Below are 17,071 nucleotides of genomic sequence, written 5' to 3' on the forward strand. Positions count from 1 at the left end.
ATAGCTCCTCAGCAGTAAAGCTAAGCATCAGGCTATTGGCTCTGACTTGAGGCGCGCAGTGATGACGTACGGGAACCATTTTGGACATTCGATTTCGTTTGTGCTGTGTGGCTGAAGGCTTCCTTAAACCATTTGGTCCCGTTGCCGAGAAGAGTTGTTCAAAAGGTAAGCTATAAGAAGAAAACGTTTCAATAAAACTGTTAATAATTACCAGTGGGAATTTTTGGGCTGATTCAATCAAACGGTAGGGAATTAAGTTTTGTTTATTGTTTTAAAGGTCGTAATACCTGAGTTCGGAAGAAACAGCGTATAAGCGAGAAAATGCCGCCTCTTGAAACGGATATAGCAGTGGAGACCGAAGAGATAGTAAGGTTTGAGGATCATATAACACAGGAGCTTAGATATCTATGCTCAGTGATAAAGAGGCTAATGTCAGAGCGCTTGAAAAATATCAGGGAGTTGAGAGATATAACAGAAATGTGCAAGCCTGATCGGGCAGAAAATCGAGTTACCGAAGTAAATGCAAAACAAGAGAGAGAGCATGCGGAAGAAAAGGAAAAATAAAGAGAAGAAAATAAGTCTACGGGATCGGTCCAGGAGCTACAATGTACGCATAATAGGAATATTTGAAACGGAAAAAGCATATGAAGCTGAAACAATAAGGAACTAATTGAAGAAAATTTTCCAGATTCGAAGGACGGACTAAATCTGCAAATAGCAAAAGTTCATAGAGTACCAATAAAACTTAACGAAAAGAAAGCAACACCTAGACATCTTAGTGATGTTTTTAATTGGAAGGATAAGGAAAAAAATTCTGCAAGTATTCAGACAGAGAAAGCAGGTTAGCTTTAAGGGGTAAAAGTCAGACTGACCCGATTTTTTTTCTTCCAGCTCTAAATGCTGAAAGGCAATGGAGCAATACCTACAGTTTTAAGGGAAAGTGATTTTGAACCAAGCGTTATATATATATCCTGCCAAGTTATCGTTTCTTTATAAGGCAACGGAAGATATTCCCAGATGTGCAGGGGTTAAGAAAGTGTATCACCCATCCTTGGAAAATTTGCTAAATGCTGTTAACTGCAGCCCACAAAAACAACTCAAGAGTAGTGAGACAATTGTATGAAAAAAAAAAATGGTGGGTGAACATTAAAAGCTAGTTAAATATCGTTAAGATTAAATTGTTATATGTAGGGTTATAAAACTAAATGCAAAGGTAGATTCTTAAGTTGGGTCTAAAATTTCACTTTGTCTTGTTTTAAACTGAAAAGGTGTGTTAAGTGTTCAATTTACAGAGCAGTTTGTTTTTAGTATGTAATGTAGATAAAACTATGCATGCTGTTCAGCTAAATAAAAAGGCTTTGTCGCTGTGGACAGGACACCTAGAGTAAAGGCATTCCAAGTGTTAATCTGATTAAACGGAAAATTGGTACAGTTTTGTGTCCTTTATTTTTAATTAGAGGGGGAAAAGTCACAAGTTTGTCTATAATGTTAATACCGACTGTAAAAAGAAAGTTTCCAAATCCCTGACTGGGAAGGCAGTAGATGAAAACCTTGTTTTATGTACATCTTGCCTAGGGAAAATCAGTAGTAACTGCTTCATGTAGTATTTAATTCTGAATAAATTTGACATTGAGATAAGTGTTACAGATAAAATTAGAATACACCAGTTTTATGGCTTGGAGAGGAAGTGGTGGAAAAAACAGCAGGGAAAACTTAAAATTAGCATAAAATAGGTTGACAGAGATACAGGTGAATTATCACACTCATAAACGGGCTAAATACCCCTGTTAAAAAGATTTTAAAAAATCAGTCTCTGAACCTGCATGTTCATATTTGTAAAACCAAAGGATAAAGGAGTTTAAAGATAATGAAAACTGTTAAGTCATAGAAATTGAAATAGGGAGCAACATTTTTATCAGAATTTAAGCTATAACAACGTATAAAACCCAATGTAGGATGTAACATTTAAGAAGCTTTATGTGGTAAATAACATGGCATTCATGTACAAAATGTTCACTATCTTGATGTGAGTGATAGTTTTACTGATGTATGCATCGTGTTTAAGTGCATTTTAAGTACTTAATAAAGTAATTCTTAATTCAGATACATATGGCAATACATATATTGGGCACTAACTTCAATACTTAAAAGTCTTTAGTAAAGTAGATGAACAAAGATAAACTAAATAGGAGGGGTGTGTATGTGTGTGTAATATGTATTACTTTGCTACTTCATTTGCATTTTTTTCAAATTATCCTGAAACATTTCTAAATGACCTTGTAGTAGGGTACAGAGAAAATTTTATGAGCACATTGCACAAATGACTACATTGCAAGAAAGCCTAGAAACTCAGTTTAAAAGCTGAAAAATCATATACTTGGAATTTTGGATGTTCTTAAATAACAGGTCAAAGAGAAAATTGTAACAAACACTTATAATTTAGGAAATGCTACAATAAGGACGTTATACGTTATATGTTATGGAATGGATGTTCAAAAGGCAAGGAACAGGAAATGAAAATATTAGGTGAAGGACGGAACATGCACCTAGTAGACTTAGTAACTGGAGTTTGTAAATTGTGTTACCTTCCAATTCTAAGTAGTGGATTTTCTCCAATATAAGCTATTCTAAGTGCCACAATTAACATCTTGGTGACAGATTTCTCCCTACTGAGTTTTAATGTAAGTTCTAAACAGCTGATTTTCAGAGGGAGAAGCCGAAGTCTTTTCTTACCACCATACCCCCGCATACGCTCACACAGGTTTTATTGTCTCTTTCTTAGACCTCCATATATTTCTGTGGTATGGTTTTCATATTGAAATTATGGTCCTCAGAAAAGCAGTATCAGCATTGCCTGGGAGCTTGTTAGAAATGTATCTCAGGTTAATAGCAGCCTGGGATTAGATTATAAAATATATTAAAGATCTATAAACTTTCTCACTGAACATAGTACATTGTACATTATGAATGCTTAATAAACGTTAAATAGCATTAGAGTCTAGAAACAGTTTTGCTGAAGCAGTGCTCTTGTATAAAATTTTTTGTACTTGAATTGTAAGTCACATTTTCCAAATATTTCAGGGCCAGACTGGTACTTCTGTTTTCCTCCTGTGTTGAAAATTTGTAAAGTTGGGACACAAGGAAAACTTCGAGTTGAAATGTTCAAGGAGTACAACTTAAAATGGTAAATGAAGAATAAGGCTCTCATAATAATAGGTCTCACTCTAGTGAATAAAATAACCTTTGGGGGGGATTTAAATTGAAGTTATGTGCAGATCAAGGTTTCTGGATGAAATCAAAGATTTATAAAAGGTGTAAAAGGCCTTCATTAATAATGCTATAGAATTAGTGACAAGTGCGTAAATAGGAGTACTAGCAATAATTGGAACAGCAGCTCTAGTAAATTACAGACAGGACTTTGGATTCTCCAATGTTGCACTTCCCTAAAGGTGATAATATTCTTGTATTGGTAAGGGTGGGCTAGAATATGCAAACCAGTTGCCTGAAGATATATTAAGATGCAGATAATGATACAACATATTTGGGGTAAAGCTGAGATTCTGTATTTCTTAAAAGCTCCCATGGGTTGATGCTGCAAGTCTGGATACGTAACAGACTTTCAAGTACAAAAATAAGACCTTCACTGTGTCTACTAACCAGGAAATTGAGGCTCAGAAAGTAGTTGGCTTAAGTCTGCATGGTAAATATCAGAACCAAATGTGATCTCAGGGCTGTAATTTTGTCAGCTATGTAATCCTGCCTCATCCACACTACAGCACCTGCTTAGAAGATTGTTCTGAGGATAAACTTTTGGTTTATATGATAAGGAAGAAATCTCATTACTTCAGTTCAGGTACATACACAGTAAAAAATGGCTAATGGAGGGAAAAAATCAGTTTGGTTTGTAACATACCCATCATGATTTGTGGATAAGCCAGACAGGTATTTGGAAATTCAGGTCTAGAGCCAGAAGAGGTGTCAAGATTGAAAATTTAGGTTTGAGTTTTCTGATATGAAGATGGTATTTGAGGCCATGAGAAATCACCCTGGAAAAGATGATAAGAAATAGAAGGAAAAATGAAAGAAGATTAAAACTTAAGGGACACCTGCATTTGGTGGGTAGGTATTACAGAGAAATAGAAGATTGAGATTTTAGTTCCAGTTGAATTTAACTTCAAAAACCATGCGCACTGTAGTCAGCCCTATACTTAGCCATGGGTAATATGGAGTATGTACCAAAAAATTTTTTTTAATTTGTAATTTTCAAACTTTTAAAACTATAATGGCACACCCATTGTTCTAAATATTCTAAATTGTAGTTCACTGCAATATAGTTGATTTTTGTTACTAGTAGTTATTTCTGTAAAGTCACACTGAATTAGCAAATACTGTATCATTGCATCTGGGGGAAAGATAGGATCAGGTTCCTGTGAACCTCTGGTCACATTATTTTCATCAACTGATCAATACATAACTTTGTTTTAAGATACTTTATTTAATATCTGTTGTTGATTCATTAACATTAAACTTAGCCAACAGCACTGTAAGACATGGCCTGAACTAATCTTACCTAACATTTTCTCTGTAAGGCACATCAGAGCCTTCTTGTACTTAGGAACAAGCACTACCTGGCCCTATTCTTGGACCATTTTAAACAGCAAAACCACCAAGAAAAGACAAAAATGCAAAAACACACAAATATATCATGAAAAGAGCACTTGTTTGCAGCATGAGAGCTGAGACAAGAATTGACAGTGTCACCTTGTCTCACTTCATCTAGGCCCATACATGTCAGATGACTCCAATTTGCTGCTATTCTGCACACACACATGCCCATGAAAGCACCATAAGTGTTGATTTGGGGGTTTACTAATAAATTTTAGTAAATTAACATACATAACCTGCAAAAAATGAATATGGACTATAATTTAACATGGTTTTGTTAAGTATTTCCAATTAGAATTTGGGAAGCCACATTTACACCAAGAGCCGAAGAATGCAGCTTTGAGAGGGTACAACATCGATGACTCCCACAGAATTAAGGATCACTGCAATGGTCCTGAAAGACTCTTACATGGTTAGCATGTACACAGGGTTTTTTGCTTCTTTCCTTTCTGTTGGCACTGAGCGAGCAAATCTGGATTCCTAGCGGCTGTTATTTTGCTGTTTTGTCTGGGATAGCAAGGGGAGAATGTTCCCAATATGGAATAGAGCCAGGTTGAAATCTAGACTATCTATCCCAAATACTAATTTCAAAGAACCCTCAACAAGACTAAGTGATGGTATAAATTTGTATGCCAAAAAAGTACAGAAAAATTGAGGGTTTGTGTTTTTTGGTTGACCAGACTGCATAATTGAGAGAGATCATGAAACCAATAATGAAATGAGATTGGTACTCAAGGGTCACACCCAATTGCAAAGCTCATAAGGGTTAGATACACTGATGAAGGAAATTGGGCCTTGGTTTGTTTTGTTTTGTTTTTTAAGATTTATTTATTTCAGTGAGAGAGAGCGGGAGCGAGGGGAGGGGCAGAGGGAGAGAGAATCTCAGACTCCCCATTGAGCACAGAGCCCAACGTAGCAATCAATCCCATAACCCCAAAATCCTGACCTGTTCACAGCAAAAGAAAGGCATATTACTTTTTAAAATTAAAAATATTTCTGCAGAAATCTTAAACAAGTTAGAGATGATAAGTGTTACCCATTATCCCACCATGCATAGATGCCCTGAGAAGGGGATATTTCCTTCTGGAAATTACTTTTAAATTACTTTTCAAATGTAGGCTAATACTATATATAAATTTCTGCCCTTTGTTCACTTGCAATTATAATACATTTCTCCAAGTCATTTATGTTTAAAAACATTTTTAACTGCTGCATATTTTCCCACCATATAAAACAGCTGTCAAAAATCACCACTTTTCAGCTTGTAGTTTGCTTCTCAGCAATATCCGACACTATTGACTATCCCTTCTGTCCACATTTATACTCAAATGTCTGTGAAGCCTGTCCTTGTCCCACCATATAAAAAAGAGAAGAAATGTGCTCTTTTCCACCCACCTTTCCTATTTCCCTGTTGAGTTTGCTTGACTTCTCTCCATAACTTCTCTCCAGTTATCACCAACTGATATTATTATATATCCGTGTTAAATTGAGTATTGTCTATCTCCTCCCTTCGCTTCCATGACCTACCCTCACCTCCTTTTTTTTTCCTTTGGTTCTGACTGCTCCTTCTCTGTCTCTCACCGAAATTTGGGGGTTCCCTTAGGGCTCTGTCCCAGGCCCATTTTTCTCCCAACTTCAACTCCCATGGCTTCAATTACTACATCTATGTGCCAACTGGACCTTTCTCCCAAGTGCCTGAGTCATACGTACAAATACAGCCTCCTGGGTGGCTTCACTTGGATTGTCCCACAGGTACTTTGGATTTAACATGCTAAATGACTCTTCTCTAAATTTATACTCTAGATTTGTTTGGGTTTTTGTTCTTTTTTGAATTTTCTGTATTTCCAGTGGTGAGAAAATTTTTTGAATTTTCTGTATTTCCAGGATTTATTTTTTAGAAGATTTTATTTGACAAAGAGAGCACAAGCAGAGGGAGCAGCAAAGAAAGAAGGAGAACCAGACTCCCTGCAGAGCAGGGAGCCCGATGTGGGGCTCGATCCCAGGACCCCAGGATCATGACCTGAGCTGAAGGCAGACTTTTAACCAACTGAGCCACCAAGGCGCCCCAGGATTTTTTTTTTTTTTTCAATCTCAGTAAATGGCACCACCACATCGTAGAAGTCCCCACATGTTTTTGTTCCTGAAATTATCTCTGATCCCATCTACTCCCAATCACAGAACTTCAGCCATTTTGGTCTTTTTTTCTGTTTTTAGAAAAATCAAGCTTCTTCCTACCTGAAAGTTTTTCACTAGGTGCTTCCTTGACTTGGGAAAAATAGTCCCCAAATTTTCTAAAACCAACTGTTTATTATCATTCAGGTCAAGATTCGTCTGTTTCATTTATCAGAGATGCAGCACCTAACCAACAAGCTACCTGAGACCCCTGACGTTTGGGAGGGTGGGGATAGTCTCACAATAAGTATATATCACTTATCTCAAGGAACTGTCAATGACTTTACCTTCTGTAGCACTGTCAGAGCCCTGATTACCCTCTAATAGCATCTTTTTCTTGCCTTTTTTCTTTTACAGTTTTATTTATTGAGGTAAAATTGACATACAATAAACTGGAAACACTTAATCAGTAAGCGGCGCCACTGTTGTCTCAGTTGCTGCGTTCAGAAATCTGGGTGTCATTCTTGACTACTGTTTTCCCTTACCCTTTACTTTGAATAAATCATTAAACCCCACCTTCTAAATGTATCTCAAATCAGTTAACCTACTTCCAGTTCCTGGCACCACTTTAGGTCCAAGCCCGAATCATTTCTCACTTGTATTATGAAAATACACCTGTCTCAAGTTTATTCTTTATATACGATATGAGTGATCTTTGTAAAATTGAAACCAAATTTTAGAGTTTCAGCTCTTAAGTAGTTTTTCAATGAAGAGTATGTTTCTTAACAAGCTTCTTAAGGCCATCTCTAGTCTCATCCCATGCCACGTTCTGTTATAATCTTTTTAAGCCATTCTGGCCTTTGCTATCTTGAACTCTCACACTATCTCTTCCTTGGGAATGGAGTACCTTTGGAAATAGTGCTTTCTCACCATGGAAATACTGATCTGCCATCACTCCCTGACCACTCTATCTAAAGTAATGCACAATATTTATCAGTTCTTTCCCTATTGTAAGTACCCTAATTATTCCCTCTTATAATACTTTTTCTTTTCTTCCGTTTTCTGTATTTGAATATACTTTCATGAAGCACAGACTAACTAGATCCGCCGCCTTCACGTTTTTGTCCTCATTACCTAATGTAGTGCTTTGCACACACAAGTCATTCAGCAAACATTTTAATATATCAAACATGGACTGGATGATCATTTAGCAATAATAAAGACAAAAGAACATTTAAGGTCCTTTTCATCTTCATACAGTTATGGAAACATCGTGCCATATTTTATCATCAATATTCTTAGACTCAAATCAGTCCTCAGTGCTAATTAGAAGACAAAAGATCAAATCTTGTCCCCACAACGAGATTTTACCCAATGGCAGCTAACAGAATACCAGTAAGTGAAAAGAAACACCTTAAAGTACTTTCTCTTTTGGCCTTTTAACTTTCTAGTTTGTGTCTTAATTTATATTGTATTTCACCTTTTCAACTATTTTCAGTTGCAGTGTTTTCAAGTCTCTCATTTTTGTTTTCTTGCCCATTTTTTTTTAAATTTTACTTATTTATTTGACAGAGAGAGAGGCAGTGAGAGAGGGAACACAAGCAGGGGGAGTGAGAGAGGGAGAGGCAGGCTTCCAGCTGAGCGGGGAGCCCTATGCAGGGCTCGATTCCAGAACCTGAGACCATGAGCCGAGCCAAAGGCAGCCGCATAATGACTGGGCCACCCAGGCACCCCTCTTGCCCATTTCTAAATCCTCCTCACTAAATTATTTTTCTTCTTCCTTTATGATATTTTTTTTCTCCTTTTTCCTTTGCCTGTCACTAAACAGTCATGTGGCATTGGTTAAGAATCCTAACTTGATGGAACCTGGTGTAGTGGGTATGGCAATTGGAACTCAGCATCCATTCCAACTTCTTCCTAAAGGTGAAAGAAATTTCAAGGACTGGGAAGATAAGTACTTTATTTCTTCTATCTCATAGGATTCTGGATTCAAATATATTTCCATCAATTGGAGGGACTTGCCCAAGATTAATTGAGTTGGGCTGTTTCTTATTTCAGCTGTTACGACTGATTAGAACTTTCATGGAGACCTTGGGTGGCACTGCAGCAGCATTTCAGTGTCCAGTGCCTTATACCTCATCTCTAGGTATCTTGCTGGTCTCTGGTCAAAGCCATGGAGATGTGTTCTTGAAGTCAACGTGTCTTGTGGCAGCCTCTGTATTAGCCTCTTTGTGCCTTAGTTTCCAATTTTAAACTGAGGGGGCTAGAAAGATGAAAAGCCATCTCTTTACTTTTTACCATAAAACTATTTTTTCAAATGAAATCTCATGCAGAAGCTGAGCATATGAAACAGTTAAAAACAGAGCCAATGAGACTGAAAGGAATGAGTGGCATGGAATCCTACCAACTATTCCCTAAACTTGAGGCACCTCTGATGAGCCTCGAGGAGTTTAGTTTGGATATCACTGGGTAATCTGAAGCAGAAATTTCCAATCTGCCTGTATTTTGGAATCATCTGAAGAGTCAACTAGTTTTATTATGCTCATGTCCTGGTCTCTTTCCCAAAAGGTCTGCTATTGGGAGCAAGCAGGTGTATTTTTTTTAAATCTCCCCAGATCACTCTAATATGCAATCAGGATTGGAAATAAATTCTCCAGATAGGTTTTTTTCAGATTCTGAACTCTCAGCATTTCATTGCTTTTCTTTCTTTTCTTTCTTTCTTTTTTTTTTAGTCTTATACGTATTTTTTAATGAATTTATTATCAAAAAACTTCTCAAAAAAAGAAAATACCAAGTCCATAAGTTTTCACTGGTGAATTCTATCAAACACTCAAGGAATAAATAACATCAATGCTACACAAACACTTTTTAGAAAATTGCAGGAGGATGGGGGATAAAAAAGGGGGAATGAACCACGAGAGACTATGGACTCTGGGAAACTGAGGGCTTCAGAGGGAAGGCGGGTGGGGGATTGGGCTAGGCCCGTGATGGGTTTTAAGGAGGGCACGTATTGCATGGAGCACTGGGTGTTATACGCAAACAATGAATCATGGAACACTACATCAAAAACTAATGATGTACTATATGGTGACTGACATAACATAATAAAAAATCTAAAAAAAAAAGAAAATTGCAGGACGAGTCATTCCTCATCTCATTTTATGAGGCCTACACAAACATAATACCAACCCCAGCAAAGATATTACAAAAAGGGAAATTTCAGAGCAATATCTCTCATGAATAATCCTTTATGAGGTATTAGAAAATCAAATCCAACTACACACAAAATGGATACCACAGTATGTTCAAGTAGGGCTTATCTCAGGAAAGTAGAGTTCACTTAGCATTAAAAAAAGAAATCATTTGATGAAATTCAGCATATTAACAAAAAAAACATGATTAATTCAATAGAGACATAAAAAGCTTTTGGAAAAAATCAACACTGATTCATAAAAAAACCTGGCAAACTAGGAATAGCATAGAATTTCTTCCAGCTACTAAGTATCTATGAAAACTGTTCCTCCAACATCATGCTCCTTTTTTTTTTTTTTTTTTTTTTTAGTTTGGGACTTTATTTTTTATTTTTTTACATTTTTTAATTTAAATTCAATTAATTTTTAATGTATTATTGGTTTCAGAGGTACAGGCTTGTGATTCATCAGTCATATTATATAATACCCAGTACTCATTACATCACATGCCCTCCTTAATGTCCATCACCCAGTTACCTCATTCCTCCACCCCTTTCCCCTCCAGCAACCCTCAGTTTGTTTCCCATTGCTTTCCTTTCTTTCTTTTCTTTCTTTCTTTCTTTCTTTCTTTCTTTCTTTCTTTCTTTCTTATTTATTTGACAGAGAGAGACACAGCTAGAGAGGAAACACAAGCAGGGGGAGGGGGAGAGGGAGAAGCAGGCTTCCCACTGAGCAGGGAGCCCCATGTGGGGCTCGATCCCAGGACCCTGGGTTCACAACCTGAGCCAAAGGCAGACGCGTAACGATTGAGCCACCTAGGCGTCCCCCCATTGCTTTTCAATAAGGCAAATCTCTCCTCTCTGGGGCCTTGTGTTTTCTTTCTCAACCTACAGCTTCTCCAGAAGTCCTTTGATTTCACCAAATTCTTACCTTTCATTATACCTCTATTCTTTTATATTACCTAGCTGGTCCAAAACCAGTGTCAGTTTCCAAAACAAAACACTGTTTCTTAGGTCTTTATTGTGGTTTTGTTGTTCTTTAATATAAAGTTACATAGAATAATAATTTAATGGTTAATAGATGGGACTTGGGGTCAGAATTAGGTTATTTTATATCTCTTCTCTTTATTACTTCTGTAGCTTACTAACCCTTTGTACAAGTTAGGGGACAATGATAGTCTTACTACATAGAATCATCATAATGATTTGGTAAGGTGATACCTACAAGTGCTCACTGTTATGTTTACCGAAGATGTAAATAAATCTCCATTATTCAAATTTTGTCTCCTCATAGAAATTAAATAACTGACTTTTGAACCATATAATGAAGTGTGGATGATTTCATCCACTTAGTCTACTCAACTAATATTTTTAAAGTACCTGTTATGTACTGTGAACGGAACCAAATAGACAGTCATCTGCCTTTAAATATCCCAAGTGTTAATGGGTAAAGATTCTATCAATTTAAAATGAGAAATATTCATTAGGATGGAGGAAACAGACATCAAGAGAGCTGAATGTGGTCTAACATCGTATTTGTTTGACCTGCCCAGCATTGCCACATATTTCTTTTAGTTGGCCCTCAAACATTTTTTTTTAAAGTATTTATTTGAGAAAGAGAGAGAGAGAGAGCACATTTAACCTGTTCTGGGTTAAGTGTAGTTTGGACCAACTGAAAATGTTGTTTGCTGGATCTCAAGATTTGCTTCTTTACTTAACTCCTTTAGAAAATAGATTTGGCTTCATTTTTCTAAATGTGGGTTATCTCCTGCAGTCTCTTCCATTTTTTTTTAATGTTTCTTACCAGTGTACCAGGAATTGTGATCAGAGACACTTGAGTGGGTTGTTACTGTCAAAGCACTTAGTATGTTAACAGAGAATAGACATGGAAAAAAGGTGAAAAGGAAGTTAGATTCTAGAGGAGCATGAGAGTTTGGGAATCTAAGTAATGAGGCAGAATGCACCAGAAGATAATACAAAATTTTCAGCCCAAGAAGTAACCAGAGTTCAAAATGAAGCAGACAGGGAACTGCTGTTGAAAATCAACTCCATTGTTTGTTGTGGTAATTACCCACTCCCCTCAACCAATTATAATGGTTAGGATAGCACACTGGGTAATGTAATTTTCTTGGCAGGACTGTTATTGTCTATGCAGGAATTCATGTAATGCCCTTAATTTTGTTTTAAAAAAATTAGACTTTAACTTAAATCAGCATTATCTATCATGATGGGGAAAAGATCAGATTTTGTCATTGTGATGTTTATATCAAGGAAGCCTTAAGACATGTCATTAAGGTGCTTTCTTTCTAGCATTTTGATTATACTGAAATTTGGTAATCAGTGGTGCCTGTTCAGAATAGCATGGCAAGAAGAATTTAGAATGAAAAGCTCTAGGAAAGGAAAAACAAAAACACATCAAAGATTTCCAACATTTTACTCTCTACGATTTTAAAGAAAAATTAAATTTATTTTGTAAACAGCTACAAATTACAATAATTTACTACTTAAAAACTATAAATTATCAAGCAGAATAAACAAAAAATTATATTCTTCTTTAACAGTATTAAAATTTCAGCTATAACTATTTGTCTGGTTAATACTGGTTACTATTTTCATATTTCCTCAGACAATTCCATTCTTTTATCCTTGTAGACTGGTTACTTTAATTTTTGAACATTTAAGTCATCCTTAAAATATTACATGAAATTTTACCATGTAGTATTTATAGTATTTCTTTTTAATTTTTATTTTTAAAAACAAATTATAATTTTTTATCAGCTTTATTGAGGTATAATTGACAGACAAAACTGTACATATTTTTATAAGATTCATTTATTTTAGAGAGAGAGTGTGTGCACGTGCACATGCAAGAGGGTAGGGACAGAGGGAGAGAGAGAAGCTCAAGCAGACTCCCTGCTGGGTGGGGAGCTGGACACAGGGCTCTATCCCATGACCCTGAGATCACGACCTGAGCAGAAATCAAGAGGAGGACATTCAACCAACTAAGCCACCCAGATGCCCCTAAAATTGTACATATTTAAAGTGTATGGCATAATGATTTGATAGATGTATACATTGTGAAATGATTACTACAATCAGGTTAACTCATCCATCACCTCATGTACTTAAATTTTGTGTGAGTGCGTGTATGTGTATTGAGAACACTTAAAATGCACTCAGCAAATTTCAATCATACAACACAGTATTACTATAGTCACCATACCGTATATCTTACCTTTTTTTCTCAATTCAAACTACTTTTTAATTTCTCCTTTGAGTTCTTTGATTCACGAGTCTCTTAGAATATGACTTTTTTTTTTTAAGATTTTATTTATCTATTTGACAGAAAGAGAGACAGCCAGCGAGAGAAGGAACGCAGGTGGGGGGAGTGGGAGAGGAGGAAGCAGGCTCCCAGCGGAGAAGCCTGATGTGGGGCTCGATCCCAGAACGCCGGGATCACGCCTTGAGCTGAAGGCAGACGCTTAACGACTGCGTCACCCAGGCACCCCTAGAATATGACTTTTAAAAAACTTTATATTTTGATTTAATCTTAGACCCAGAAGTTGCAGAAATAACACAAGTTCCTATGTACCTTTCAGCCAGCTTTAAAGTATTTTATCAAAAGCAGGAAAGTGCCATTGATAATATACCATTAACCTTAGATCTTATTTGGATTTCACCAGTCTTACAAGCACTCTTTTTGTGTGTTTGTGGTATAGTTCTGTGATATTTGCTACATGTATAGATTCATGTGACCACCACCACAATCAGGGCACAGAAGTGTGCCATCACCTCAGAAAATTCCTTGTACTGCCCCTTCCTAGTCACACACTCACTTTTACCCTAACTCCTATCAAACTTCTCATCCTTGAACATGTTATATTTCTTTTTCTACACAGTTGTTTTGGCCCTTTTAAATGCTCTTTAATAGAGTTTTTTAAATATTTTTTTAAAAGATTTTATTTTCTCTTTTTTTAGAGTGGGGGAGGGGCAAAGGGAGAGAGAATCTTAAGCAGGCTCCACACCCAGCGTGGAGCCTCAGTGGGGGCTCGATCTCACAACCCTGGGATCATGACCTGAGCCAAAATCAAGAGTCAGACACTTAACCATCTGAGCCACCCAGGTGCCCCTAAAGATTTTATTTTTAAGTAATCACTTTTACCCAGCATGGGGCTTGAACATACAACCCCAAGATCAAGAGTTGCATGCTCGACCAACTGAGGCTGCCAGGCACCCCTCTTTAATACAGTTTTAATATTTTGTTATTAAGGATCTTAGACTCTTAGGTATTGCTTTGTGAGATTAATTTTTGTATACTTTTTGCTTTGTTGATAATGTAAAAGTATTTTTTTTAATAGTTTCCTATCTTGTTACTGCCAGTTCATGCAAAATAACTGGTCTTTCTAGCTCCTTTCTCTCTTTCTGACTTCTATCTCTTCAACTTTTTTTTTTTTTTTACTCTCTTCCCATCTCTTTGTCAGAGGGAAAAACATATCTTTCCTTTATTCATGAAGAGCAGTTTTCTGATTTCTTCTGATGCTTTCTATCTCCTAATAGTATTCCTGTAAATCGTCACCCACCATTAGTAGGCTCATCAAAGTAAATTCCCAGACTGATTTCTGTCTGACAGAAATTCTCTCCTTATTTCAAAAACTGTTGAAGAGGAGCTCCTGGGTGGCTCAGTCATTAAAGTGTCTGCCTTTGGCCCAGGGTTTGGTCCCAGGGTCCTGGGATTGAGCCCCACATTGGGCTCCCTGCTCTGCTGGGAGCCTGCTTCTTCCTCTCTCCCACTCCCCCTGCTTGTGTTCCCTCTCTTGCTGGCTGTATCTCTCTGTGTCAAATAAATAAATAAAATGTTAAAAAAAAAAGTTTAAGAAAATAGTTTTACCTAAAAAACTACTCCAGAAAATTTACACTTATTGGAACAGAGACTTTAATAATTAAAGAAAAAACATGAAACATAATACTCTATAAAAGCTACTGGAAGCCTGCACTGGCTGAAATAGCAACTATTTTGGTAGTTCATGAAGTTCTTAGAACTGATGGATTATCTTACTTTTAAAACCTGAAATTCAGCAGTGAAATTCTGCATTTCTGAAAAATAATAAGATACTGTAACACACACTTCTAAAATATTTTTTAAAATCTGTAATTAACCCTAGAGGGCGAAAAAAGAAGGTAATTGTATTAAACATAATCCAATTTGATTATAAGAGCTATTTTCAAAAGTTGTGTTTAGTGATGATAAGAATCTTTATTATGTTAATGCTACATAGGGAAAGACTGAAATAAATGATTCAAATAACAGGTAAAAACCTTTGGGAGAAGAGGACAAAGAAAGGGAAAGCAGCTAAGATGAGTGAGCACATGCAGCTAAACCTGGGGTGCGTGAAGGAGGAGTGGGAATGTAAAACCGAGGTAGATGGTCAAAGTGAACAACTAATTTTCAGATTCAAGGACAGATCATCCTAATAGAATTGAAAAAGGGAGACTTTGGCAGACTATGGTTGAAAATAATTAGGTTAAAGGATTGTAATAGATACTTCCATCTGTATATGGCTTCATATTTCTCCACATATGCAATCTCTCTATAAGGGAGGCAGTTATGTTTAATAGCAAAGGATTTGGGATTAGATGACTTGGGTTGAGATTCCAATTCTAGGGCTTAAGGCTAGGAATAAATAGGATGAATGAGCAACATGATCTCTTAGAGTTTCAGCGTCTGCCTCAGTAAAATGCATATAATGGTAGTACCCACTTCAAGGGTGGCTTTGAGGATACATTGGGACAATTCACATAAAGTAGTAAGCCCTCATTAAACAATATTAGCTACTATCATAATCAAAGATAACCCACTTTATTGTTAAGAAATGTTGTCACTTGAGGTAGAAATAAAGTATGCCAACCCCTGGCTTCCCCAGTTGACTCATTTTTTTATCTCTGCTATTCCTGATCAGGACAAGAAATAGATCAAAATCCCCATATCCACCAGGGTGTGGTAAAGATATCATCTGGGGTCACCTGGCTGGGTCAGTCGGTAGAGCATATGACTTTTTTTTTTTTAAGATTTTATGTATTTATTTGAGAGAGAGAGCATGAGCGCACAAGAAGAGGGAGAAGCAGGAAGAGGGAGAAGCAGGCTCCCCACTGAGCAAGGAGCCTGATGTGGGACTCGATCTCAGGACCCTAGATCATGACCAGAGCTGAAGGCAGACACTTAACCAACTGAGCCACCCAGGTGACCAAGCATATGACTCTTGATCTCAGGGTTGTAAGTTTGAGGCCCACATTGGGTGTAGAGATTTCTTTAAAATAAAAAAATGAGATACCATCTGGTCTCTGCTTCTGAACTCTGAGCTTATAAACTTACATCCTCTAAGCTCCAGCCTTTCCCTGTATTTGTCCATCCCTGTGAGTGAGTGATGCCCCCACTTGCCCCCAGCTTCTGATTTCTGCTGCGGACATGGCAGCCTCTCCTTGAATGTAAGCCTGTTTCTTTGATACCCATCAACCTGTGGAGCCTATGCTAGCCTAGCCCTGTTTCCACAGAGGTTAAACCTGTGCCTCCAATTATCAGTTTCTAACACTTCATCAGCTGGATCACTGCTCTCCTAATATTGATTTTCAGTTCCTCCTAGATTCCCTTGCTGTTCTTCGTCAACAGCTAGATTGGAAGTCCTTGAGTACTAATTTGATCTGGAACACCCTTCAGTTTTCCCTGACCATTTGGATGGTGCTAACCTGCTCCTACAGCCTGCCCTATGCTCCTGTCAATTCTGTTTATTCTTGCTTCTGAAACCTCACCTTTCCCTTTTCAACTAGTTAGTATTTCCCAGGATACCTCAAAGCCAAGTGAGTCTGAGTTGTGGTATAGAAAGCATGGATTGGGTGCCTGGCTGTCTCACTTGGAAGTGCATGCAGCTCCTGATCTCGGGGTCATGAGTTTGAGCCCCATGTGTAGAGATTACTAAAAATAAATAAGCTTAAAAGAAAAAGGAAGGATAGAAATATTTCATAAGAAATTGAGGCTTCCATGTCATATGGCTCAACAGCATTAACTGTCCTACTTATTTGTTGCACAGGTTTACTATGAAATGAGAGTCT

The 17,071-nt window shown here is 37.1% G+C and overlaps 1 long non-coding RNA gene across 1 annotated transcript; it reads left to right on the plus strand.

Moving 5' to 3' along the window:
- Positions 1–45: 45 nt before the first annotated feature.
- LOC123797893 (uncharacterized) lies at positions 46–7,206 on the plus strand. The gene is made up of 3 exons (XR_006781113.2): positions 46–165; positions 278–3,184; positions 6,550–7,206. It is a non-coding gene; the product is annotated as an uncharacterized LOC123797893 (long non-coding RNA).
- Positions 7,207–17,071: the final 9,865 nt, after the last annotated feature.

The sequence above is a fragment of the Ursus americanus genome, chromosome 9, assembly GCF_024610735.1.
Source record: "Ursus americanus isolate L20-20 chromosome 9, mUrsAme1.1.p, whole genome shotgun sequence".
Classification (NCBI taxonomy): Eukaryota; Metazoa; Chordata; class Mammalia; order Carnivora; family Ursidae; genus Ursus; species Ursus americanus.